At 40.3% G+C, this 25831-nt stretch overlaps 1 protein-coding gene across 2 annotated transcripts in view; it reads left to right on the top strand.

The window, feature by feature from the left end:
- Positions 1-1760: 1760 nt before the first annotated feature.
- The window catches only part of FRS2 (fibroblast growth factor receptor substrate 2), a 39476-nt gene continuing 15405 nt past the window's right edge, over positions 1761-25831 (top strand). The window contains exon 1 of one of the 2 annotated variants that reach the window (XM_020786011.3): positions 1761-1907. The gene's annotated coding sequence lies outside the window, so the exon portion shown is untranslated. The remainder of the gene's footprint in view (positions 1908-25831) is intronic. The other variant, XM_078376918.1, reaches the window with a different exon arrangement.

Consider the following 25831-nt stretch of genomic DNA (forward strand, 5'->3'; position numbering starts at 1 on the left):
TCTTCATTGCCATAGGAGGCTTTCCTGGGGTTTGCCCCAAGCGGCGCCTTTTTCCGCCATCACCTTCTGCTGGGCCAGGGTTTCTGCACCGCTGATGCAGCCCAGGAAAGCCTGCGGCGGCTGAGAACTCATAGCCCGGCAGTGGCAGCTGGAGCCCAGGCGACTTCCTGGCCGCGGCGGTGGAGGTAAGGTGCTGTTTTTAAAAACTGTTTTGGGTGGCTTTTGCAGGGTGGGATTGGGCTGTTGGGGTTATGTTTGTTTTTTTGTTTTGTTTTTTTTGCAGCCCCAGGGGCTTGCAGTGTTTTATTTTTTATTATTTTTATTTTGTATTTTGTTTTCTTTGGCTGGAACGGATTAATCGGTTTTCAATGCATTCCTATGGGAAATGGTGTTTCTACTTACTAATGTTTCAATTTAGGGCCACCGTTCCAGAACGGATTAAGTTCGTAAGTAGAGGTACCACTGTATTCCCCATCCGCAGTATTACAGATGTTTCGGTAAAAGTGGTCAGCTCTGGAACCTGGTGGGAGTAATTCTGGAGGGAGAAAACGCAGGAAATCTGGTCTCTGGGTGTCTGTGAATTTCGTTGTATGGGTATACTGTGTATATACTTACAATGACAATAAATTATTATTATTATTATTATTATTATTATTATTATTATTATTATTATTATTATTATTATTATTATTATTATTATTATTATTATTAAATCTGGTAACCGGTGGCCACACAGAACTCTGCAACCCAGTCCATTACGGTCTTCTTCCCATCTAAGCAGCATGTGAAGAACGGGTGTCTGTAGGGAACTGTTACAGGGAAGACAAAGCAGAGATCTACTTTCACCAGTTCACTTGTATATTGATTAAAATTTTCATCCAATTCAGAATTCTTTGATTCCAAATATTTGCTTTTTCCATCAGGCTCCAGTTGGTGAATCTCAAGAGTTCTGGTTGGAAAAAAAAAATAAAGTAACCCCCCAGCCCCGAAACCTGATTTACTCAGCCTTGACTGAAGACCTTAAAAGGTTAACGCCCAAAATTTGCATTGGCTCTGGAAGCAAATTGGCAACCAGAGCAGACAGCTGAACTAACCCTGAAGAGATACGATCAGAACACCTTACACCAGACAACACACTCCTCTTAGCATAATAAAGAGCCTTGTGCTGATGATTCAAAGCGAAGCAGACGCCACACGGTGCTTGCACACACGGTTCCCCGAGCAAGGAAATTCCACCCACTTCGGCGAGAGAGATACCCTTTTCCTCACCGGAGACCCCCTGGAGGGAAGTGCATATTTGAATCGGGGAGTTACACGAAACCAGCTTCCCAGGTGCCGGGGAATCTTCTTCGTTCGCTATCCTCACTGCAGCGAAATGCAATGAATGAACCCTAAAACGAACGCAGGTTCCCCTTGATTGCGACGCGCACTAAAGCAGAAGCTAATTCAGCCCGTGGGCAAACCTAGAGGGCACACGGGGCTCCGCCCGCCTCCCGGCGCCGTCGTTTTTTTGTTCCCTCCGCCCACAGCCGCGTCCCTCCGCCCGCCCGCCGGCGCCGAAATCCTCCCCCCACCCCGTGAGGCGTTGCGTGGCAACGACGGGAGGTGGCGCCCTCGAAATTGGGGCCTGACTCGTCCCTGGGTGGCTGCCTCCTCCTCTCTCCCTCTCCCGCTGGGTAGGGCGAACGAAAGCCCCAACTGAAGGAGACCCGCGCCCCCGCCCTTTTTCCTGCCCCGGAAGGAGTTGCACACCTGGCCTCGGAAGTGGTCCTGGGCAGAGTCCGGCCCAGAGCAAGGCCTTGGCTGCTGCTCTCCGGCTTGGAACTCCGGCGAAGACCCGCCAGGGAAAGAAGGGCTCCGGGTCGCTGTCTCTGGCCACCCGCGAGCGGATGGGCCTCATGAAGAAGGTGAGGGCGGAGGGCCGCCCTGGCGCGGCCGGCATCCCAGCCACCCCCGCCAGGACCGGGCGCCTCTCCTTCGGGAGCTTCTCTTCGGTCTCGGGTCTCTTCGTCGGCCTGCCTGGAGAGCGGCGCCGGGCGTCGCTTCTCTTGTCGGTGGGACGGGCGGGCAGAGGCGGAAAGCGAAGAGGGGCGCCGTGCCTACCCTTTGCCGCCGCTTTCCTTGCCTGCCCCCGCCCCCGCGTCCCCCCAGCCCGGCGGCGGGTAGGGGGACTCCCAAGGGCGGGCTGCGTCGGTTGCTGCGGGTGGCCAAGTCCCGACGCCGAGACGAGGACCGGCGGGGCGCTTGTTTGCGAGCGAGCGTGTGGGTCCGCGTCGGTTGTGTTGCGGGCTTTTGTGGGCGGCCGGGCGGATGAGGGAGGACTGGTGTCGGTAAACGTATGACTTAACCGTGGTTTAGATGAGGGCCGTTCCCTTGGCTTGGTGGGTGGCTCCGGGGTTTCACTGGGCGCCTTCTCTCTAGAGCTACTGTACCTCCCGCGGCGTGTTTAACTCAAGCATCGCAGACATAAGAGACGTCTCGAAACCAGTTTCGTGGCTTTCTCCCTGTAGGTTCCTGGTAGAGACATACATTACAGTAGTTTGTTCCTGGATACATTCTAGGTAGTGCCTGGGAACAGGTTTGGACTTTAGAAGACCGTGCCCTCCCCTTTCCCTGTAGATTCGTCATCCAGTTGCTTCCCGCTTTGGTGTTCAGGAAGGTAAATAATATTTTTCATGGGAATCTGTCTGTCTCTGTTTGTCTAGCTTGCTATGTGCGTTAGTTAATAAATATATTAACAGGAGAAACAGCAAAAGAATTGAATGCAAAGCGGGAAGGTATTTTTCTTGCATAAATTGTGGTGTAGGGAGAAGTAGCTCAATTGTGAACCTATTGAGTTGGAATATTTGCAGCGAGGTATATTTTCCTGCATGTCTAAGGTTGAATCTGCAGGAATGTAAATTGCCTTAAAATATGCCAGTGTGTTCCAATGCAGTGTCTTCATAGTATATGTAATTTAAACAGTAATTTTGGAAGGTCATTTTGCAGAGACTGTTAAAGAGAAATGCAGCAACTTGACTATGGTGATTTTTACCCTTTAAGTTAGTAGCAATTTTGATGTGGTGTGTTGCTTTTGGGGGGAGAAAGCAACTGTTGCATATCAGAAAAATAAAGTTTTGTAACTAGAAAAAACTGGTGGGCCAGCAAGGACTGGCATATATTACATGATCACTTTCTATCAGAAAATTGGCTCTAATGGATGAAACCAATATAGAACCAAAACTTTAAATTTTCCCATGGGCTTGTAGAATCAATGGACTTTCTAAGTGGCAGTGATTTGCACTGAATGCTTTTTTGTGAATCTTTTTATAAGTACTTTAAGTAGATACATTGAGCAACTTGTTTGAGTTCTAAGTAGTTGCTGTTATAAGTTATGTGTTTCTTTTCTGTAGTGATACATCCCTAGAAAGACCAATAATGTTAATGTGTGTGGCAAATTCTTCACAGTAGTTAATACTGTATAGGAATGACTTTTTGTAAGTTTTCTAGCTAAGAGGGTTAAAAATTGGATGACTAAACTCCTCGAATAACTTTAATTGAAGAGAATTAGTGGAACAGTTGAGTAAGGCTTTCAGAGTATGGCCTGAGAACAGTGTGTTGAAAACAGGGAAAGGTTGCTTGTTTCTCACTCAGACAAATTTTTCTGGGGTTAAAACAACATAGCCATAAGGATTTATTTAGTATACTTCATTCTGCTTGTCAGAGAAAGGTTAAACCACTGACATAAATAAGAAAATAAAAGACACAGGGCCTGCTTTCAGGTTTACCTATGAAAGATAGGACACTGAAAAAGAAAAAAGTTGAGAAAGGAGATCAGTTTGACAGTGCCAGAATGAAGTGACAAATTGTTGGTAGACATTTGTAGAATTGGAGCCAGGCTTATCTGCTCTTGTGGATGGTTGGATAGGGATGATGCAATTATGCTTTGACCTTCTTTTAGGCACTAAGGGAATTTAGATATGCTTCCCATATGTCTGTAGCCCCAAGCCAAATAGTCCCAACTAGTAATAGAATGTAGATAGAAAAGAAAGATGTTTCTGAGGTCTGAAAAAACATAATCAAGGATGGCACAGGAGAAATAACTTGCTTAGAGCCCAAGATAAATTTGTTTTACACTTTCGTAATTCATATGTAGTTAATTGAATTGCTTATATCAGGGGTCCCCAGTCTGTGGCCTGGTGCCGGTCTGTGGCCTGAGCTGGACCGGGTAGCAGAGACAGACCTCCTGCCCCACCCCCCGCATGCAGTCACCCCCACACAGCTGATTTGCACATGCGAGTGTGCTACAGTGCACCCGTGCGAGCACTGCACTGCAGTTTGTGCATGTGCATGAGCATGTGTGCCTGCATAAGCACTGTGCTGCTCTTTATGCATGAGTGCAAGTGTGCCCCACACAAGTGCCGTGCCACTGTTTGTGCATGCATGTGCACTCATTTGCGCATGAGCGAGGGGGTGCCCCGCCTTCTCCAGCCGGTCCGCAGGTGAAAAAGGTTGGGGACACCTGGTTTAGATGATAGCTGATGTCATAGATGAAATAGTCAGTACTATAGCCTTTTCTGAGGTTTGGGATCATTTGGCCTAAATCTTAGTGTTATATAAAAAAGTGGTTTGCAGGGCTATGCAGTATTGAAAGTTGTGATAAATATTAAAATAAAACTAGGTCTTATGTCTGACATGGCTTGATAGGTAAGATCAGAATTAGAGGTGTCCCACATGTACCATTAACAGAGTTTCCTAGAGTTTTCTTTTGTAAAATGAGCAGGCCTATAATTGTATTCATTGTTTTTGAGAATTCCATTAAGCCATGTGAACATTCCTTCAGAGGAAACATGTATATGATTGTGATGTAATTGGACTTTCTCATGTAAGCAATTACCTACTTTATAAAATGTACCAGTTTCAGTAGAGATAATCGAATACTTCTGGGGATTATGAATACTTTTAATAATTCATCTTCAGATGGCTTTGACATTAAAGATGAGTGCATTAAATATAAATATTCTTGAAGTCAGAGATGCATGTATATATATGTTTGTGTGTGTGTGTGTTTCATACACTTGGAAATACTAGAAGGTTGAATAAATATCTGGCAGTTGAGAACATGTACAACCAGGGGAATTTATGCTGATATACATGTGCACTGAGGCTCTTTTTATAGGCTGCTGTATGTAACGAACCAGGGGCCGTATCAGAAGTTACGCTATCACTATACAGTTAAATACTATGGGACTTGTTTCAGTTATAAAATAGACAGATTCATATTTTTTTAACTGAACACACAGTGGAAAGACCAGTTTGAATTACTTTGGCCCTTTTTGCTCCCAATGTAGAGTTTTTCCTCTGCTGCTGGGGACTTCTGCTTTTTTCAAGGTGGAATGATATGAATGGATTTTCCCCCATGTGATCTGTTATTTCCTTCTGCAAAAAGATAGGGTATGTGTCTGTGGGTAGTGTTGTAGGTAATCAGGGCATGATGTTTAGGGATTGCAGAAACCCCAGAATTGGTCCCTTGAGTATCCCTGAATTTTTTTGTTTTTGTTTTGAAAAATGAGTCTAGTGCAGGATCATTTCACTGATACACTAGTTTAGATCTAGATCACCCCTGCACAGGAACTTAAAAATGTCTGCACAGTAGAAACCCACCACTACCCCCCAACAAAATACAGAAGGCTATATGTTTCTGTAGTATGTGTGTTTCTGTGTCCATTATGAAGAATATTATGAAGCTACCACATTTCCCCTAACACTGTGCAACCCTTTGAAAATTGGCTTGCCAGTGAATTATAAAAGGGCCAGCAGATGTGGGAACAGATGAAGGAGGCTATGGACGGAAGTGCGGATTGCACCCTGTATGTGTGTAGACACTGGCTTGAAATCAATCTATGGCCCCTGAGTGATCACTAACAATGAATTGAAATGGAAGATAGGCTGTAAATCAAACTTCAGCAAAGCCAAATTGCTCCAATTTGTCTTGCTGGTGTAGTCACAGCCTTAGTTATATTGGCCAGTATCCTATTGTCTGCATACACAGTTGATATAGTGGGTAAAGTGACAGACTAGTGCTCAAGAAGCCTGGGTTCAAAACTCACTGGGGAGTAAGCCGCCTAGAGTGGTCTTAAGTGGCTAGATAGGCGGGATATAAAATAAATAAATAAATAAATAAATAAATAAATAAATAAATAAATAAATAAATAAATAAATAAATAGAACTGGTAAAACCACTTCTTGAATATCTATCTCACTTACCTTTAAAGCCTTATTAGAGTTTGTGAGTTGTGATTTGACTGCACAAAGCAGTAACATCCTGTTTAAATATAGAGTGGAAAGGCTATCATGTAAGCATTGCTCTCACAAGCTTTCTGGTTCATGTTTTTCATACTAGTTGTCAGATAGCTGCACAAATTGATCATGTGTTGGGAAGCCTGCCAGATCGGGATGAGTGCTTGCCTGAGTGTGCTTCCACTCTGCATATAAGAAATGCAGTACAGTATTGGCCATTGAAAACTGCTGAAAAATTCATAGTATTCTTTAGTTTGCTAGATTGGTTTCAGTACATTGGCCAAAAATCTGTTTCTTGGCATAGTGAATTACACTGGAGTAGGCCTATTGAATCAGTGGAGATTTGTTGACTCAACTCCTTTGTAAGTTCCATTAATTCAAATGGGGTTACTTAAGCATAGTAAGTCGCAGTTAGTATAGGCCCATTTGAATCAATGGGACTTATCAAGGAGTTGAATTACCAGATCCCTATTGACTCAGTGGGCTTAGACTATTACAATTTACTATGCTAAACAATGAGATTTTGCCCATTAGGTACCTCATAACTCACTTTGTTAACGTGTCTTATTCTTTTAATTCTTGTAATGCTATAAAGGTAAAGGTTCCTCTTGACAATTTTTGTCCAGTCGTGTTCGACTCTAGGGGGCCGTGCTCATCCCCATTTCCAAGCCATAGAGCCAGCATTTTGTCCAAAGACAATCTTCTGTGGTCTCATGGCCAGTGCGACTTAGACACAGAACGCTGTTACCTTCCCACCGAGGTGGTCCCTATTAATCTACTCGCATTTGCATGCTTTTAAACCGCTAGGTTGGCGGGAGCTGGGACAAGTGACGGGAGCTCACTCCGTCGTGTGGATTCGATCTTACGACTGCTTGGTCTTCTGACCCTGCAGCACAGGCTTCTGCGGTTTAGCCCACAGCACCACCTTTGTAATGCTATAAATGAATTTGTAATGCTATAAATGCTATAAATGCTATAAATGAATTTAAATATATTTGAAATTTTAGCAAACATTTTTGAAGGAGGATATTTAGAATTTTTTTATTCTGGAAAATGAAAGGAATTGTTCCAAATTAATCAGTGGAAAGCAGTAGAAAGCTTTCCCGGGGAGTAGAACATGGTGGATTTATATTTTCTTCTCATTTAAACCACTCTGCTTTCATATTCAGTGGCATATAGTGTATGTATGGTATAGTATATACCCTGTTTTCCCAAAAGTAAAACCTAACATGAAAATAAGCCCTAGTAAGATTTTTCAGGATGCTCGTAATATAAGCCCTACCCCCCCAAAGCCCCAGTTAAGTGAAATCCCACCCTCCACTATTGTGCAGCAACCAGAAGAAGATGACATTACTGCATTTGAATAAATGTAGATTGTTGTGCATGAAAAAAATAAAACATCTGCAAATAAGCCCAATATGTTTTTTGCAGGGAAAATTAATATAAGACCCTGTCTTATTTTTGGGAAAACACAGTAGTGACAGAGGTGCAGTGTTTCCAAGATACATCAGGTTGCGCTATTGGTAGATAAATTTCCCTGGGATGAATACACCAAACCACTTGTAGTGCTGGTAGAAGTATTACTTGTATTATTTACAGGATTTTTACATACTGTACATACACAGCTTTAGTCTTGGTCTCACATTCCTTGGTTATGCACAGCAGTTCAACAGTTTCAATACGTAAATCACAGTCAAAGTCCTTTTGTAAATAGTCCAGAGTTCGTTTACCAGTTGAGCAGTCCTGAAGCCACAAGTTCTTCTCCCAATATGCTCGGAGATAGGCTTCTTCCAGGATCTTCTCCAATACAGCAACTCCGACACCACTCCGACACAGCATACACCACCAACAACCAACCCAACAACCAACAAAGTGTGTAAGCTAGTTCTCCTAGCTTTATCCTGGGGTTCTCCAATCGTGTAGTTCTTCTCTCAGCTGTCTCAATCAGCTCAGCTGTACCACCTCTAGCTACACATATCTTGTAGCTCCGATCCTGTTAATGCTTATAGAATTGCATTCAACAATTCACACAGGTTTGACCTAAATCTGTCAAGTAGTATATGTATTATTTGAATTTCTTCAAAATATATATTTCAAGTAACTACAGTGGACCCTCGATTTACAGACGGCTCGACTTACAGACTTTTCGAGTTACAGACTTCTCTGGCTGCAAAATTTAGATTCGACTTGCAGCCAGAGAATCGACTTACAGACCAGAAAAAAACCAAAATGGAATAAAAATAGAATAAAAACCACTGGTTATGGGATTAATCGGTTTTCAGTGCATTGTAGGTCAATGGAGATTCGACTTACAGACTTTTCAACTTGCAGCCACCATTCCAATACGGATTAATTCCTTAAGTAGAGGGTCCACTGTATGATGGTGAAAATGAATGGGAAAATCTTTGCCCCGTGCTTGACATAATGGTACTGGTAGATGATACACATAAAAGTCTTAATGTGGTCTTCATTTGTGGGCTTAGAGGTCCCTGAGTGTGCATTACAGCGGACCCTTGACTTACGCAGGGCTCCACTTGCGGACTTTTCGAGTTGCGAACTTCTCTGGCCGCAAAATTTTACTTTGACTTGTGGCTGGAGAATCAACCTACGGACCAGAAGGGGGAGGCGGGGAAAGTGCCAAATTCAAATTTGGTTCTTTCCCCGCCTCCCCCTACCGGTTCGTAGGCCGCCGATTGTGCCTCCAGATTCCTTCCAAGGCTTCTCCGCCGACATGGGAGGCATCGCGGAGGTACCCCCCGCCGCCTATCATGTTTTGGAGGCATGATCTCTGGCGGGGGAACCTCCGCGATGCCTCCCATGGCGGCAGAGAAACCCTGGAAGGCTTGTGGAGATCCCCCTCACTGCCGATCATGCCTCTGGAGCTTCTCCGGGTAGGCCCATTCTACCAGGCTTTCCCGGGGAGTAGACCAGGCCAACCGGGGGAAGTCATCCCCTGGTAGGCCCGGTGTACCCTGGGAAAGCCAAAGGCGGCAGCGACGGACAACCTCCAAGACGCCTCCCATGGCAGCGGCGGGGGACCCCTGGAAGGCTTTGGACCAGTAAGGTGTATTTATTTTCATTTGTGTGTGTGGGGGGTGGGTGGATGTTTTTTCTTCGGCCGGTTATGGATTACAGGGTTTTCAATGCATTCCTATGGGAAAGGGACCCTAGATCTACAGACTTTTCAATCTGCGGCCACCGTTCCAATACGGATTAATTCCGTAAATTGAGGGCCCACTGTATATGCATAAGAAAACTTTGTATCTGGAACTCTTGATACTAAATTGATACTTAATTGTTGTAAGCTGCCCAGAGACCTCTGGGTAGTGTGGGCGGCATATAAGTCAAATAAACAAACAAACAAACAAACAAACAAACAAACAAACAAACAAACAAACAAACAAATAAATAAATAAATAAATAAATAAATAAATAAATAAATAAATAAGATTGCTATCTTGAAGTGTTATCTGGAGGGCAACTCTACTGTTGGTGATCCATTGTAGAAAAGATCTCACATTCTAAAGTCATCAGGTTTTATACTGGTTGATTTTTTTCTTCAAAGTAGAATTGTAAATGGTTCAGAAATAGACAAAAAGGAGATGGAGATTGACCCAGTGCTTCCATACATTATATGTAGCAATTACGGAGGGATTTTCTTAGTAATATCAAACTTTTGAAATTGAATTGGTGAAATAGAATATTCTGCCTGATTTTGATCTCTACTTTCCATATCCTGGTGTTGAATTATCATCTCTTCTTATCTGGACTTATTGTTTTAATTGAAAAGCTTGAAAGTATTGTGTTTCCTCTGTCATATGTTCATTTGTTCCATCTGTGATGTTTGCTTGCACTACTGATGGTATTTCCAGGGACACTGGTAATGTGGTTGTCATCTCTATGCAATTTCTGTACATTCTGGTGTGGTTTTTGTCATTTTCCCCTCTTGGGCTGACCATGCATTTTATCAGCATGCTCTGTGTAGCTTTGGTCATGGTGTGATAATGACTATTGAATTTCACTGTCAATGTAACCCAGAAGTAATTTGTTACTTCTATTTTGTAAGAATGAATGTTGTTAGTAGTTAAAACCATGTGGGAAGAAAATTATGTTTCTTGGAATCTTCAGTATCATGGAGCATTTACTTATTTTCCTTAGTCTGTGAGGCCGAAATGCTATTCTGTGCAAATTTAAATATGGGAGAAAATGTTTTGTTTTGAGAAATGCAAAAACTGAATACAAAAACCTTAAATAATAAATATATAAGATTTTTAAATGAAAATTTACATACTTTTAAAGTATTTGCAACTTGGTGTACGTTTTTACCATCTATTGAATGTTTCTTTGTAAGCATGGTGTAAGACAAGATGTTTGCTAACAGTGATGCAGAATGAGGAAAAGGGCCTGTTCAATGAAAACATTGTGGGCTAGCTTTTCATAAATCCTTTCCACATGGTTTTAACTATTACCAACATTGATTCTTATGAAATAGGAGTAACAAGAATTCATAGGGTATAAAACTGTAAAAGCTAATTGTGGAAATTCAAGGTACATCAATTTTTGAGACCTGTGAGCATGTTAAGAGCCTGACTGTGTTTTATAACAGCAAAGTTTGGGCCACATTTTTTTTCTTTAGCTTTGCTTCCAAAACCAAAAATGCCAATTTTCTTGCATATATTTTGCTGGTTTGACTACTGTGTTCGTCTCACTGGAAGGCAGGGCTCAGAACTTACCTTTTGGGCTACTGTGTGACTGAGATTCTCCTTATAGCAGTTGTTGCTGAAATAGGTGCTTTGTGTAGAATTCATGAGTACAGTGGTGCCTCGCTTAACGAGTGCCTCGTTTAGCGATGAATTCGCATAACGATGTGTTTTTTAAGAAAATAATATGCACCGTATAACGATGTTTCCTATGGGCGATTTTCGCTTAGCGAAGTTTCGGACCATGCTTCGCATAACGAATGCGATTTTAGGTCCCCTGCTTCACTTAACGATGTTTCTTTTTTCAATTTAAAAAGTGTCTTAGAAGGGTCAAAAACGGTTCTAAATGCTTGGATTCGTTAGAGGACCCCCTAAGTCATGTGCAAACCTGATTTGGCTTTGATCTGACTTTTCGTTAATTTATGGTGATTTTTTTTTGGCCCACAGGAACCAATGGACCTGTCAAAATCTGACAGCTCCATGCTTTCCTATGGGGGAGAAAACAATTCACCATAAATTAACGAAAGTTCAGATCAAAGCCAAATCAGGTTTGCACACGACTTAGGGGGTCCTCTAACGAACCCAAGCATTTAGAACAGTTGCTGAGTCTTCGTTAATTTTTTGTGATTTTTTCCTTCCCCATAGGAAACAATGGAGCTGTCAGATTTTGACAGCTGTCAAAAGTTGGGGGGAAAAAGTCACCATAAATTAACGAAAAGTCAGATCAAAGCCAAATTAACTTTTGCATCCGTTTTAGAGGGTGCAGAAACTAATCCAAGCATTTAAAACCATTTTTGACCCTTTTATGACACACTTAAATTTGCAAAAATTGACTTCGCAAAGCCATTGAAATGTATTGAGTCGGCTTCAATACATTCCAATGGAGGAAACATTGTATCATTTAACGATGTTTCCTATGGGTTTTTTCGCTTAAGGACGGCAATCCGTGCCTATTGGAACGGATTAACCGGTTTCCAATGCATTCCTATGGAAAATGGTGTTTCAAATAACGATGTTTCACATAACTTTTTTTTTTTGAACCAATTAAAATTGTTATGCGAAGCACCACTGTATTCAGTAAGACATGGAGACTTTTAGACTACTTTCTTTGAGGGGATTTTCAGAGCAAAATAAAGGTCTTTCTGAACTATAACTTTCATCTTTCTTTGTAATATAAAGAGGATATACACAAAAAAAGATAGTTCACTTGATCAGGGGAGCCTTCAGACATGTAGTAATAAAACTTAAATCATAATAACTAACCTATTGGATGCTATACCATGCTAATAAACAGTAAGTGGAAGATAAAAGCAGACATTCTTGTAACTGAAGAAATCCTTATTGAAGGAGTGAAATAAGATGTATGAAATAAATTTGTCCAGGAAAATGTCCTCAAATTGCATTTGTTATGTTCTGCCTGGAAAAAAGGAGATGTGATCTTAGCAGTCATTAAGTGATGACAGCGTCTGAGTAAATTTGATTTAAATAAAATCAGTTTCAATCATGATTTAAATAACTAGTTAGTAAGCATCTTGTATTAAAATTGGATTTAAATAAAAAGTACAATCAAACTTAAATTTAAAAATGGAATTTTAAAAATTTTAATTGGCTTTTAAATTTTTTAATTTAAATCAGATTTTTTAAAAATAAAATGCATAAATCAAATCCACCCTGGACAGAGATTATTGAGATTATTATACTTTTGGGATTGGGTTAATGACCTTGGAATACAATACAGTAGTATGAATTGGAGGAACCATATCCACTTTTTAAAAGAAGTATTATAATTTTATAGAAAATAAGACATTGAAAAACATATAAATTTTGTAAAAGATCTTTTTGAGGTCTGGATTAGATTCACATGTAAATTAATCCACTGTATTATGATCCCCCTGGGAAACCAACACGAAGCTTTCCTTGCACCTACTGCAGAAAAGGTGGCCTGTTTGTTTTTGTGTCCCCCTTATACAGTATATATGCTCCCGGCCATTCCTTCTCAGAAGGAGAAGAGAAACAAGCCAGAAGGGCCTGTTTCGCATACATGCTCAGAAACACATCTTCATTGGATCATTTAGATGCCAAGCTGAGATCTTCCCTTTCTATCAGGCTGTTTGTGTTCAACCTATGTATGATGGTCCACTTCTTGAATAGATCCTCCTCTTTGCCATTTTGGAAGAGGGTATTCAAGATGGAGATTATAAGAACACTGCCCTTAAAGGCTTTATGCTCTGTAAACACCAACACAGTTCTGCTCTTTATTTTTATAATTTAAGTTTTAATCCTAGCTTTTAAAATTCAGATATTTTAACACCTTGACATTATTGTAATTTTGATGATTGGAATTTACAATGTTATTATTTCTGTATTTATAAATTCCTCTGAGAGCATTGTTGTTATGATGCTATATAGCATTTTATATGACTAAACCAAAGTCATGTTTCACAGAATAGACATTCTGTTCATATTATTGATACAGAAATACCACTTGTGAGTTATCTCAAATACAGTATAAGTATTTTTCCTATCTAGTAAAGAACTGAGAGGCTAAATGTATTTAATAAAATAAATATGCAAAATGCTGACCACAATGAACTAAAAGAAATCTTAAATGAGGCTGAAGGTATTTGCGACTATCGAGTTCATGCATTTCAGTGAGTCTTTTCTCTGTTGGACTAATACTGGATTTATTCCAGAACTTATGAATAAGGATTAGATCTGAGACTGAAGTAAAGAAATGTGCAGTTAAAAAAATAAGGTGTTCATAGTTGTGAATTTAAAAAAGACTTTAAAAAAGCCTTACAATGTTATATGTTGAATGTTTGTTATGTGTCATCAAGTTTTTTCTGACTTACTGCAACTCCAGTAGGGTTTTCAAAGTATGTAGGTGCTTCAAGAAGCAATTTACCATTGTTGTCATCCAGTGAATTTTCGTGGTTTAGCAGGTATTTGTCAGGCCTCCTGATCCCTAATCTCATATGCTACCTACTAATGTAACTTTGTCCAGGGTGGATTTGATTTAAATGAAATCAATTTAGATCATGATTTAAATAAAAGAAACTGGATTTTTTACAATTAAAATATAAAAATGATTTTTAAAATTTAAATTGCGATTTCAGTTGATTTAAAAATAATAACTGATTTTGTCTATCCTTCCACCTACTGCAGTAACAGGGTTTATATAAGTGGGATAGTGTAGGATAAATGCTAAAGATTTTAATGATTGAGAAGGATTTTTCTATTTTCTGTGGACATTTCTAAAACATATTCCCAGTATTTAGCCTATAGATGGGCTGGTGCAGGATAAATTATTGCAATATTTTCTGGAAATGTCCAGAGATTATTTACTATGCATCTCTGTTGTCTTGTAGCAAACTTCTTTTTAATCTTTTGAAAAATGAGCAAATAAAATTATTAAAACATGAAAGATGATGATGTAGGAATGACTATGAATTTCCTGACAGCAGCTAGAATGTTTGTTGTGTTTTACTGGGAAAAGTATTTCTCATCCTGCATCAGATTTTTTTTTAAAAAAATGAATAAAGTCTATACCAGTCATGATGACATTTACTTATGTATGTTCTAGAGAATATCAAACACGTTAAACATGGATATTATTTATTGGCTGAAATCCTGTTGTGCCATCTTCTGCCCTACAACATGGATGATATTGTCAGTCACAGCCGTGCTGCATCAGTTTCAGGGCAATAAAAAAACTTTCTGCTGCCCCTCTGGGATTTGGGGATCCCAGGGATTTCCCTTTGTCCGGGATCAGCCTTAGGGAGCTGGGGGCCACAGAATGGGAAAGGGAATTATTTAAAGCCAGAAAGTTACCACAGGTCCTGGTCCCACTGGCAGTGGTGATTTTTCCAGCTCTAAATAATCCCCTCTCCTATTGTGTAGCTTCCAAATGCTTCTACAGGACAAAAGTGATCTCTGAAACCTGGAGGGGCTCCAGGGATTTTTTTTAGTGCCCTGAAATTAATGCATCTGATGTCATTGTTGTATGGAAGAACTCCACTGCCAGTATTTCACTCATTGTTTGGTGAATAAGTACATTGATTTGCATTTACTCTCATTTCTATAATATGATGCAATTTCTTCTTCTTGTTCCTGATGTGCCAGTGAAGTCTGGGTGTCAATCGTGACTATTTTGTCTTCCGATGCAGCAGTTCTAAACATGGATGTTGTACTGCATGCTCCCACACATTTCCCCAGATCAGCTGTAAAGTCTCTTTGCATTTCTGATTATGTGACCAAACATTATATCTGCATGCATTTTATGATTTTTGTGTTATGATTTTTCTTATATGTATTCATTTGCTAGTGATCCAAGAAATTCTTAGCATTATTTAATAGAAGCAGGAGATGAGAGGAAAACCTTTTGTTGATCAAACCTAGTGGTGACATAACCTTAATGCAGCCACGTGTAGGTTGCAATTGCTATAAATACTTCACTTGCTCTGTAGGTAATTGGCATTGTGATGTTTCTGAAAACAGGCTTGTAGCAAAACCACCATCCATAACAGGATATTCCATAAATATGTCTGAAACCATACCAAAGGATGCCATCTGAATTGCACATTAATATAATGCTAACATGTTAACCTGGTATCAATTGGTGCGGTATGCTTTTAGTGTTTCATACCACTTATGTTAACACAGTGATTTCTCTGTGCACCTCCAGATATATTCTATGTAATGTTCTACTGATTTAGAAAAAGTATGTGGACAGCATATAGATACGTGTATATGTACAGATATTTTAAAAATACTTTTAGTTCAGTGACCGTTGGCATATCTTGCAGAATCTATAGTCTATAGTAATGAGTATTGCTCAGTTTCTCCTGGGATGACATTTACTTATTATCTTTATCATCTGTGGCTGCTTCTTTGCTACTGAATCCCTTGGTAGCATCACTAGTGTGGCATCATCAGTGTGACTGCATTTACTTGGTCACTGCATTAGGTGCTGTAGTGTTGTGGATTATTGGAATTTGACTGGGAAGCCACTTATCCATGAAACTCCATGGTGACCCTGGGACAGTCATATTCTCTCAGTTTAACCTACCTTATAATGTAGTTGTGAGGATAACATGGGAGCTGGGGTGGCAGAACAACAGGTATTTGGACTGTACTAAATTCTTTGGTGGTAGAATAGGATAAAATATAACATGTAAAGGAACTCGTACTGTATCTGACAAAGATACAGTGTTGGAAATATGCAGAAAGTCTGGTAATTATGTATCAGTTTCAGTGGTGGATCTTTTATGAGCCATGAACAATACATAAAATTTTAGTAGCATTGCTCTTTGTATGTCCCTTTTGCAGTAAAGGCTAGCAATCTACTATCAATTTTTCATACTGAAGGATAGCATTCTAAAAGTTGGTGTAGTAGGACTATGGCTGGCAGAGGGAAGACGGAAGTTGTGTTTGGCTTGTGGATTGCATGTAGACAACCATTCAGTTAAATTACAGTGAGCTTGATTAGTCTGTTGAGTTGTACTTTCCTTTCATATGTGAGTAGAGATCCGGTGATCTTCCACCAACAGAAGAAGTAGAATCAGGAGAGGGATGCCTCCCAGTCTCATGTGTGACTTTAGCATTTACTTCAGAGAAGTGGGATCACATTACATTGTTGGAAGTCTGCTAATGTAGCATTGATTTCATTGTCCTTAGATTGGTATTTAATGCTTCCTTGTACAACAGCAGTTCCTAACTTCGTGCTGGCCAAGGTTTCTGGGAGTTGCAGACCAAGAACACCTGGGTTACCCAAGGTTGGGAACCACTGTTGTAGAGGAATGGGCCATTTGCAATACAGTATTGTATATATGATCTGCAGCACTGATAAAAGCCATGTTGCTGTGCATGTACACATGTTGTGGCCTGTAGAGGCAGCAAGAGACAAACATCAGAGGACTTGACTTTCTGGAAGTACTCAGCAGAGCATGATGTGAATGTAATTAAGTAAAATAGTTGTTTGAGATGTATGATGTCATACAGGAGAACATGAATGTATGCTGTGTTCAAATTATTAGTTGCCATTTTAATATCCTGTGATAATGAACAAACTTTTTGCTCATATACACATTCCTTTCAGTTTTTCCTTTGTAATGCAAATGAACCATTTCATCTGAAATGGGAAGGTATGGTTGCCAGCTCCAAAGCAAACCAGGATATTAAATTCACTTCAAACTGTGGTTTAATCTGGTTTACTCTGGAGTTTGTAACCCTACTTTCCAAATTTTGACTAAACAGAAAACTACATGAAGTCCACAAGCCAAAAATAATCACCTTCTCCCTGTAACTATAATGTTCTTATTACAACACACTTCAGAACGGTTAGTTGTGCTCTGAAGAGGGGAGTGAAAGTGCAAAAGAACTGCTTCATTAGTATCCTACAAGTAAGTGAAGAAATCCCTGCTGTTTGTCCTACCTGCATCTTTAAGTCTCTTTCCCCCATGTAATATACTTTTTTACTAGAGCGGTATCCTTTTATGTTTTTGAACTCCAGTTCCCATGAATTACAGCCCAGAAACCCAAATTAGTGCACCTGTAGATGTTGCCCATCTCCCCACCCTGAGGAAAGCCTTTGAATAGTTTTACCTCCAGGGTCGGCTCCTCCAAGTTCCTATGTCCTGTTGCTTCCTGTTGTTGATTTGTTTTAAAAAACCAGGGAGCTGCCATGGTGCTTTCTGAGACTCATAGTCTCACTACCCTTTAGGCTCTTTAGAGAGTACCTCTTAAAGAATTACCACTGCCAAGAAGCATGGCAGCAAAAGCTTCCTTTTCTTCTTTTTCCCATAAATCAGCAAAAGAAAGCAACAGGGCATAGGGAGCCGAGGGGCTGGTGGCAGAGATAAAAAAAAATCACTTGACTGCCTTCCATGGGAAGTGGGGCAAAACATAAAGCTGAACAGGGTTTCTTGTCTACAATTCCTGAAAGTCTTGGAGAATTCCAAGAATTGAAGTCCAAAAGTATGAAAAAGCACATCTCTGCTCTTCTCATAGTACTTCAATTTTCGTTGTATGATCCCCCCCTTAATACTTTAGAGTGAAAGCAACATGGATACTGTCTATCCTCATGCCTTTTCATCTTTAAGCCGTATTACTGGCCATTCCATTTCACACATCTCCTCTTCTCCGTTGTTGTATCTTTCTTTCCATTATACAGCAGCCTTAAAATAATTTTCCTTAATATTTTTATGAATGCATGTAGTTATTTAAATATTGGGAATACAGTGGTGCGTCGCATAGCAATCGCTCCGTTGAGCGCCGAAATCACTTCGCGACAGAGTTTTTGCGATCGCAAAAGCGTTCGCTTTGCGATGGTCCCTATGGGGTTTTTTCACTTTGCGATGATCGTGGGGAAGCAATCATGGCAAAGCGACCCTTTTTTAACAGCTGATCGGCAGTTTCAAAAAGAAAAAATGACTAAATATTAAGTGCCACTGATATATAGATCTCTGAAAATTACCATGTTTGGATTTTCCTCAGAAATTGAAAATAATTTTATTTATATACTAAAGGTATCAAACATTTTAAATAGGAAGGATAAATAAAACATTGCATTTGACTCCACTAAGCACTTAGACTCTTCTGTCTGAAATAAATGTATGAATTAGGTTATATACAAAGTTAGAAGATGTAGCTAGAAAAATGTTTGATTTGATCTTATTTGTAGATCATTAAAGGGAGGGAACATTAAACATGTAGGTATAGCAAGATAATTCTTAAAACGTACAGAAGAATTTGACATTTCTGATTCTATTTTTATCCTGATGGAAAAAACAATAAATGTTCTGAAGAAAAATTCTGCACACCAAGAGGCTTAGAATTTCTCAGCACAAGTCCTTCTCTGTTTTGTTGTCTTTTTGTATAACTGAGGCTCACTGCAAAGAAAGGGTTGGTTGTATCACTTAGCTAACCTTGTCCTTTTTAGGCAATATGTCTACCTGTGTTTGTTGCAGAGATTTGACGGTTTGCCATTAATAATATACTTTATTTGGTATATTTCTTATACTATAGCAAGAGTGGGTAACTGTGGCCCTCTAGATGTTGGCAATTTTGTTGAGTATGTCAACATAAAGATGACATTACCTGGCAGGGGAGTTGCCAGTAATTAAGAGTTCCTGAAGATTGCAGAGTTTGTGTGCAATCAGTCTCATTGTGTGTGATCTGTACAAGCCACATGATAGAAACAGGAACTTTTCTGCTACTGCATCCAATGGAGAAAAATCGCTAGTAATTAAAGAGTTCCTGTTTCCTTCCTAGGGCTTGCTCACAGTGAGCCTGATTGCACCTGAACTGTGGGAGCCTTGGGATTAAAGTAGGAACTCTAATTACTGAAAACTCCCCCTGGCATACTTGAAGCAATAGGATTCTGGCCATTGTTGTATTGCTACACCCATAAGGTTGTTGGATTACAGATTCCACAATGTTTTACTGGTGACTGCTCTGGTTAGGGCTGATTGGAATTGCTGATGAATATTCACCATAGATGCACAGTCTTTTGCATACAGTGGTATCCAGAAGACAGAGCCCTATTAGTCTTATCTTTAAAGAAGAATTACCTCCAAGTCCTCTTGATTGTAGAGGTAATTTGAGTGCCTGCAGTTTTTATTTATGAGAAGTTGCAATGCCTCTCATTGGATGGGTGAAATTCTGTACTGTATTATGCAAAGTTATTTATTCCTCCTATTTAAATTTTTTGTTGAGAAGTTGTGGGACACATAAACTGCAGAACAAGAAAAGAAAAACAAAACAAAAACATGTTTATAAAAACAGTTCAGAATAGGAGTTTAGCAAATTACATGCTCTTACACAAATGAGACACTCTAGGAGTGTCTAGTTAACCCCGCCCCCGCCTTGGTGTACTAATTTTTAAAAGCATATAATGTAATTGCTTTTACTTAAAGTACTCTAAAGAGTACTGTTTGTTCAAGACAGGTTGTTTCTTGCAGCTCAGTTACAAAGTTAACTTTTCACATACTTGGCGTGATCAATTGATAAGCTGAAGAGGATCTGAGTGCTTTTTGGAACTGTGAGTAGAATAAATGGGATTAATGTGGTTAATGTGACTAAGAAATGAAGTGAGTAAGTAATTAGAAATTATGCAGGATTAATTTTCATGGAGTACAGCTTTTGCTGGGGCTGGAGATTTGAGGATTTTGTACTTAATTCCTGTCTTCAAATGGATTTGCATATCAGGCCCAACCAGGTATTACAAAGGTGTAACCCTCCTTCACTTTCTTTATGTATAAGCAAGAAATTGTTGTATTGAGTGATGGTGCATATCACACCACGCCTGTTGATATTTGTATGGCAAAAAGTTTCAGTACTGTACCCTAATTGACTCATAAGCCATGATTGTTTCAGACTGAAGTAGTTATAGTACCCTCCCACAAAATGGTAAGAGAATACATTTTGTTACGTCACAGTTATAAAGTGATTCTATATTATAGATTTACATTAATTTCAGTCCTTCTTTATTGCAGAAGTGGTATATAAAAACTGAAACTCATGTTTCAACATGTGAAATACACATCCAGCCCTGATGACATAAAGCTTTGTGTATAATAGAATTAGTAATACTTAGACCGTAAGCACAGTTGTGTGGAAACTTGTCTTCTTAGTTTCAACAGATTGAACTTGTGTCATGTGTTAGGACTGGGTCTGAAATGTTTTAATCTGATGTAAGAAGCAGCACAGTTGTGCTTTGAGACTTTTCAAAGATAGAGTTTTGCTCCTTTTAATGTAACTTTGTCCAGGATGGATTTGATTTAAATCATAATTTAAATGAAAAAAAAATGATACTTTTGATGACATGAATTAAAAATCTTTTTAAAATTTTAACTTGTGATTTAAATCAATTTGATTTTAAAAAATCACTAATTTTTATCCACCCTGATTTTGTGTCATGTAAAAATATGAGACAGGAGTGTTGTGTGTGGGTTTTTTTGGGGGGGGGGCTGGAACATGGAATAGAACTAGAGCATTGCTAAGTGTCTGAAGTATGAAAATTCCATTGTCAGCTAAATGGTGATTAGCTCTATTGAAAGCTTATATTGTAGAATTGCAGTCTGGTGTGTTTTATTCTTCACTAGACTGAAGCACCATAAGTGTGTTTCATGCCCTAAAAATGAATGGCTGATGCATTCTTTAATTTGTTGAAGGTCCAGGCAGGGCAGAAACAACAACACAGTCAGAGATCTTCATTGCTGAGGCAAAGGCCTGCAGGGAAGGCCTGTTCTTATATAACCCATTCCTCAGCTTTCACAGTGGCACTCCTGAGGAGCTGGGCAACAGCTGCAGGGAAAGGGCCCAATCCTGCAAACCTTAGAGCAGTTCTTCACAGAGGGATGGGGCCGATTCTGCCTGCACCAAGGTTGCAGGGTTCCAGTATGGCCCCAGTCCCGACACTTCCATTGTTAGGCAGCTACTAGTTTACTTATATGATGTGGCTTAAAAAAAAACTACAGCTTATCTTAATGGGCGTTTTATGTGATCGTTACAAGTGGTTTTGCTTATTTTTAATGGCTGTTTTATATATTTTTACTGATTTTTGGTGGTGTGATGTATTATTATCTGTGATGTATTTAGAAAGCTGCTATAGTGATGCTTTATGTAGAAAGCCAGGATATAAACAGAAGTTGTAAATAAAAGTTGCTTGCCATAGTGAAAATTAGACACATGGCTGTGTATCTGTGTCTATATCACCCACTCTGCATGCCTCAGCTCTGAGCAGGGAGGAAGACTCTGAGCATTCTGGAAGCAATAGGAGTGACCTTCCCATCTCCTGCTAAGATGAGGTTGTGAATACAAAATGTGTGAATCTTTAATCTGCAATGATTACATAGAGCAGGGGTCTCAAACTCAATTTACCTGGGGGCCATTGGAGGCAGACTCTAGATGAGGCTGGGCCACATCAGATTTTCCGCCAAACACAGCAAGAGCCCGAGGAAGCCACCCAGGAGTTTCCTTAGCCTGGCTGGGGCTCTGAGGAGGAGGAGGAGGGGCGCGCGAGCCCTAGTCTCTGGCTACGACCCCCTCTAGCTCCTTCTTCACTACTACCACCACCACCAGCAGCAGCAGGACAAAGAAGCGGAGAAGGGAGGTAGCACCAGTGACTGCCTAGCGGAGGGGGGAGGGCACAACATAATTTTTTTTAAACCCTCACAGAATTTGCCTTGCCAAAGGAGAAATGCCCCCACCGGTACCTGCAAAATTAAACAGAATGGGGCGGGGACCCCCAGAGGTGGACATGTGCACGTGCAGATGGATATAAACACACACACCGGCAACCTTCCTCTGAGGGCCCCTCAAAAAAAGGCGCACTCAGCAGCAGCAGCTACCCCCACCACGACAGAGGAGTCCAGGCAGCCTCTGGAGCCAAGGCGGCTGAAGCAGGACAAAGAGGAGGAGGAGGAAGCACCGCCGGGCGCTGAGGCGGCCACTGGCCAGGCTGGTGCTGGGAGTGCCAAGAGAGAAAGAGAGCCAGAGAGCCGCTTTCCTGGAAGAGGTGGTGGCAGCTGCTGTTGGCATCTTGGAGGCGCTCTTCAAGGATGAGCCGGGAGCGAGCTCTGCTCTCAGGCATCATGCAGCGGCAGCTCAGGCGCTCAGGGAAAAGGGCCGGCAGCGCACCTCGCTCGCTGGCTCTCCCCCAAGACAGCGCCTCTGCCACCCTCCTGTCTGCAGGCTGGCAGGCTGAAGTTCCGGATGGAAGGTGCCAGAGGCACTGTCTTGGGGGAGAGCTGGTGAGCCAGGTGAGGCTTTTTTTAATTCTTGACAGCAGAGGACATGTGGGCACTTTGGGGGGGCAGGCAAGGTGGGGGCCACAAACTATCGTCTGGTGGGCCGCAAATGGCCCCCGGGCCGCATGTTTGAGACCCCTGACATAGAGGAAGATATGGCAGGAGCTGGAGCCAAACAATTTTTCATATGCTTAGGAGCATTCCTGGAAACTTCAGAGTGTAAATAGTATGAGCATTAAAAAAAAACTTTGAAGTAGCACAATGTGCATGTCAAAAAGTTTTTAGGATTTTTATCCATAGTAGATATTTTGAGTCACTCTCACATTTTTGCATGGCACTGAGCCTTAGCAATTTTGTGCTTGTCATTGTAGTTACCATGATTCAACTTAAATGTCTGAATAGGTTGCACACTTTGATAAAGAATGTTGTCCAGCCAATTATGAGTCACAAAAGGGTGCCTTTATGGAATCTGAGTTATGTCTCAGTATTCCTTAATAAGTCATTTGGGGAATAGTGAAAATAAGCAACTTCAGTCCTGTGAAACTTGATTTCATTGATTTGTACTTAAAGATCAACAGAACTTTGTGAGAGAATAGCAGGGCAGTCCCAATGTTTCTTGACTGCCACTTTATTTCTGAACTTGCATGATTAAAGTTTGGCAGTTAATGGATTGGACTAGAATCCAATACATATTTGTTAATGGAAGGCACTCCATCAGCAGTTTGAAGAGGTGGTAGTTTATCTCACTATGCAGTCTATACATTCCCTCAAAATGAAGTTAAAGTGCCAAAGATTAGTGGAATATAATGGTGTTTTATTTGCTCTTGTGAGAACTCATTTGTCCCCACATGTATCTTCTAGATGCAGGAAAAATACTACTGTTGACTGCTAGCTAACAAGCTATGATTTGAATTAGGCATGACATAAATGAGAGGACAAAAGTGCTCTAAGTTAGGAGACTGAAAGCAAGAAAACAGTTGACTGCCTTTTTGGCATGATTTTATCTGAAGAAATCAATATAAATGTGTCTCTGCTTTTAGATGTTGCAGTATTTATTATACTTAATTAATACTAATATTTACATGTTTCAGTCACACTCAGTTTGGATTATTGCTTGTTTGTTTCCCTTATTGGTTGCCGTGGCAGTCAAGATTAGTATGCAAATATTGTAAGCCATAAGTATCCCTCCATTAGCTTTTGTTAGATGTGATTTCTGCCACTTAAATATACTGTTAAGACATTTGTCCTTCAAGAAAGCAAGGAAGTAAATAGACTGTAAACATTTGGCAATGCCTCTATGCATTTACTTTGCTTATTTTCAAGAGAACACATGTGCTTAGTTGGAAACAGACTGATAAAATTGTCTTTAGCATTTCTACTGTTGTCAGTGAACAGTCCCTCTCTGGCTTAAGTTAGCCACTTTTGAGCTCTGGAGTGTTAACCCACATGATGACCTTGAATACTTTTGAAGTAAAGGGTAGGTGTGTGGTCCAAACAAAAACAAAATCCAAATGTTTTGATTATCTCAGCAATAAAATGGTCATTAGCAACAGAAACTATTTTTACCCAAATAAGCAAAGCCTAGGATGCAATTTTTTAAAAAAATACAGAGGCAGCTTTGGGCAGCTCTTACATACTTAGGAATTAGTTTGCTATATGTCTTCTTATGGATATGTGTGGGAAAAGTAGGATGAACCACAATTTCCTCCCATATGGAATAATAAGACACTCCTGTTGTGTTTGTGAACATCATTTTGCTATCTGATTAGTCACTGAGTAGCAGGACAGTGGATTCAGCTAGGCTTTTGGTCTGATTTAGCAAAGTATTGTTAAGAAGACTCCAGTGTTTGGCTGCAAACATGTTCTTTATCAGGAGACATCAGAAGAAGCAAATTGCTGTAACAGACAAACTGAAGTGTCAGTTCTGTTTGGATATTCAGATATGATATATGCATTGATACCCATCTCTCACTAGTGAAGGGAAGTTTAGGAGCCTTAAATAATGTGCTGCAAGAAATAAAATCAATCACTCTGAGCCAAATTATCCACTTTCTCATAGAGGCCACCCACTGGGAATATGCCTGATTTATTCTTCTGGTCTTGTTTTTCTCCATTCTTCCTTGACTGAGGATGGGTCATTCTGCTGCATATCTGTATCAGACGTAGCTGGATCATTCAACCAGTCTTGTGTAGGACTGGCTGTCTTTGGAGGATGGCATAGAACATTGGTCAGGATCTTGTTCAGTCATTCTGCTTTTACAGTGGTCCACCAAGGGAGCAGTTTGATATTTGCAAAGCTTTTGTAATGAGCGATCCAGTATATTCTTCTTTAGGTGGAAACCTTGTTACAGTAGTTTAAACAGGAGGTCTCTGCAGTCTTTGTTGGTGCAATGGATATTGAATGGAACTAAAACTTACAGATGTTATCCACTGCTGGTGTTTAACAAGATTCTGGCCACTGACTACTGCACATGTTGTATGTGGATGGTTTTCTTTGAGTGTTGATATGTCTTAACTTCCTGGTTGTGAAATGTCTCTGTTTTTTAATTTAGGAAAAAGTGCTTTTCTTGACCATCTGTTAATGTTTAATAACAATAGGTTTATAATTAACAACATACTTACAACAGCCTGTATTGTAGCTTTAAAAGGATTTTGAAAGCATCTCAAATCTGTAGTTAAAAGTTCCAATTAAAATTGTTTCCTCTCTCTCCCCCCTACCCCTTCTGTGTCCCTTAAAATTGTTAAAAAGTTCACATTCAGGTTGGGATTGTAAGAAATGAAAAAAAAGTGATTTTAAACACATTGAGTATTTTATGTGGCTTATGAAGCAAAAAACCCTTAAATTTAATTTTTAAAGATCATAAATGGTATTTGAAAATACAGAGCAGTAGCTTCTTGGGAATTGAGGGAATCTGTTCCCAACTGGCTGAACAAACATTTCAGTTGCCAGCTAGGGCTGACTTTAAATGGACCAGCTGCCTGTGTCAGCAGCATAGGGTTACCAGGGTAACAGTGGCTGTTTAAAGAAGAATGTAGCTGAGAGGGCAAGTTTTTGATCTGTGAGTTGAGAGAAGGAATTTGATGTGCTCATGCATCAGCCCT

The sequence above is a fragment of the Pogona vitticeps genome, chromosome 5 (assembly GCF_051106095.1).
Source record: "Pogona vitticeps strain Pit_001003342236 chromosome 5, PviZW2.1, whole genome shotgun sequence".
NCBI classification, from domain to species: Eukaryota; Metazoa; Chordata; class Lepidosauria; order Squamata; family Agamidae; genus Pogona; species Pogona vitticeps.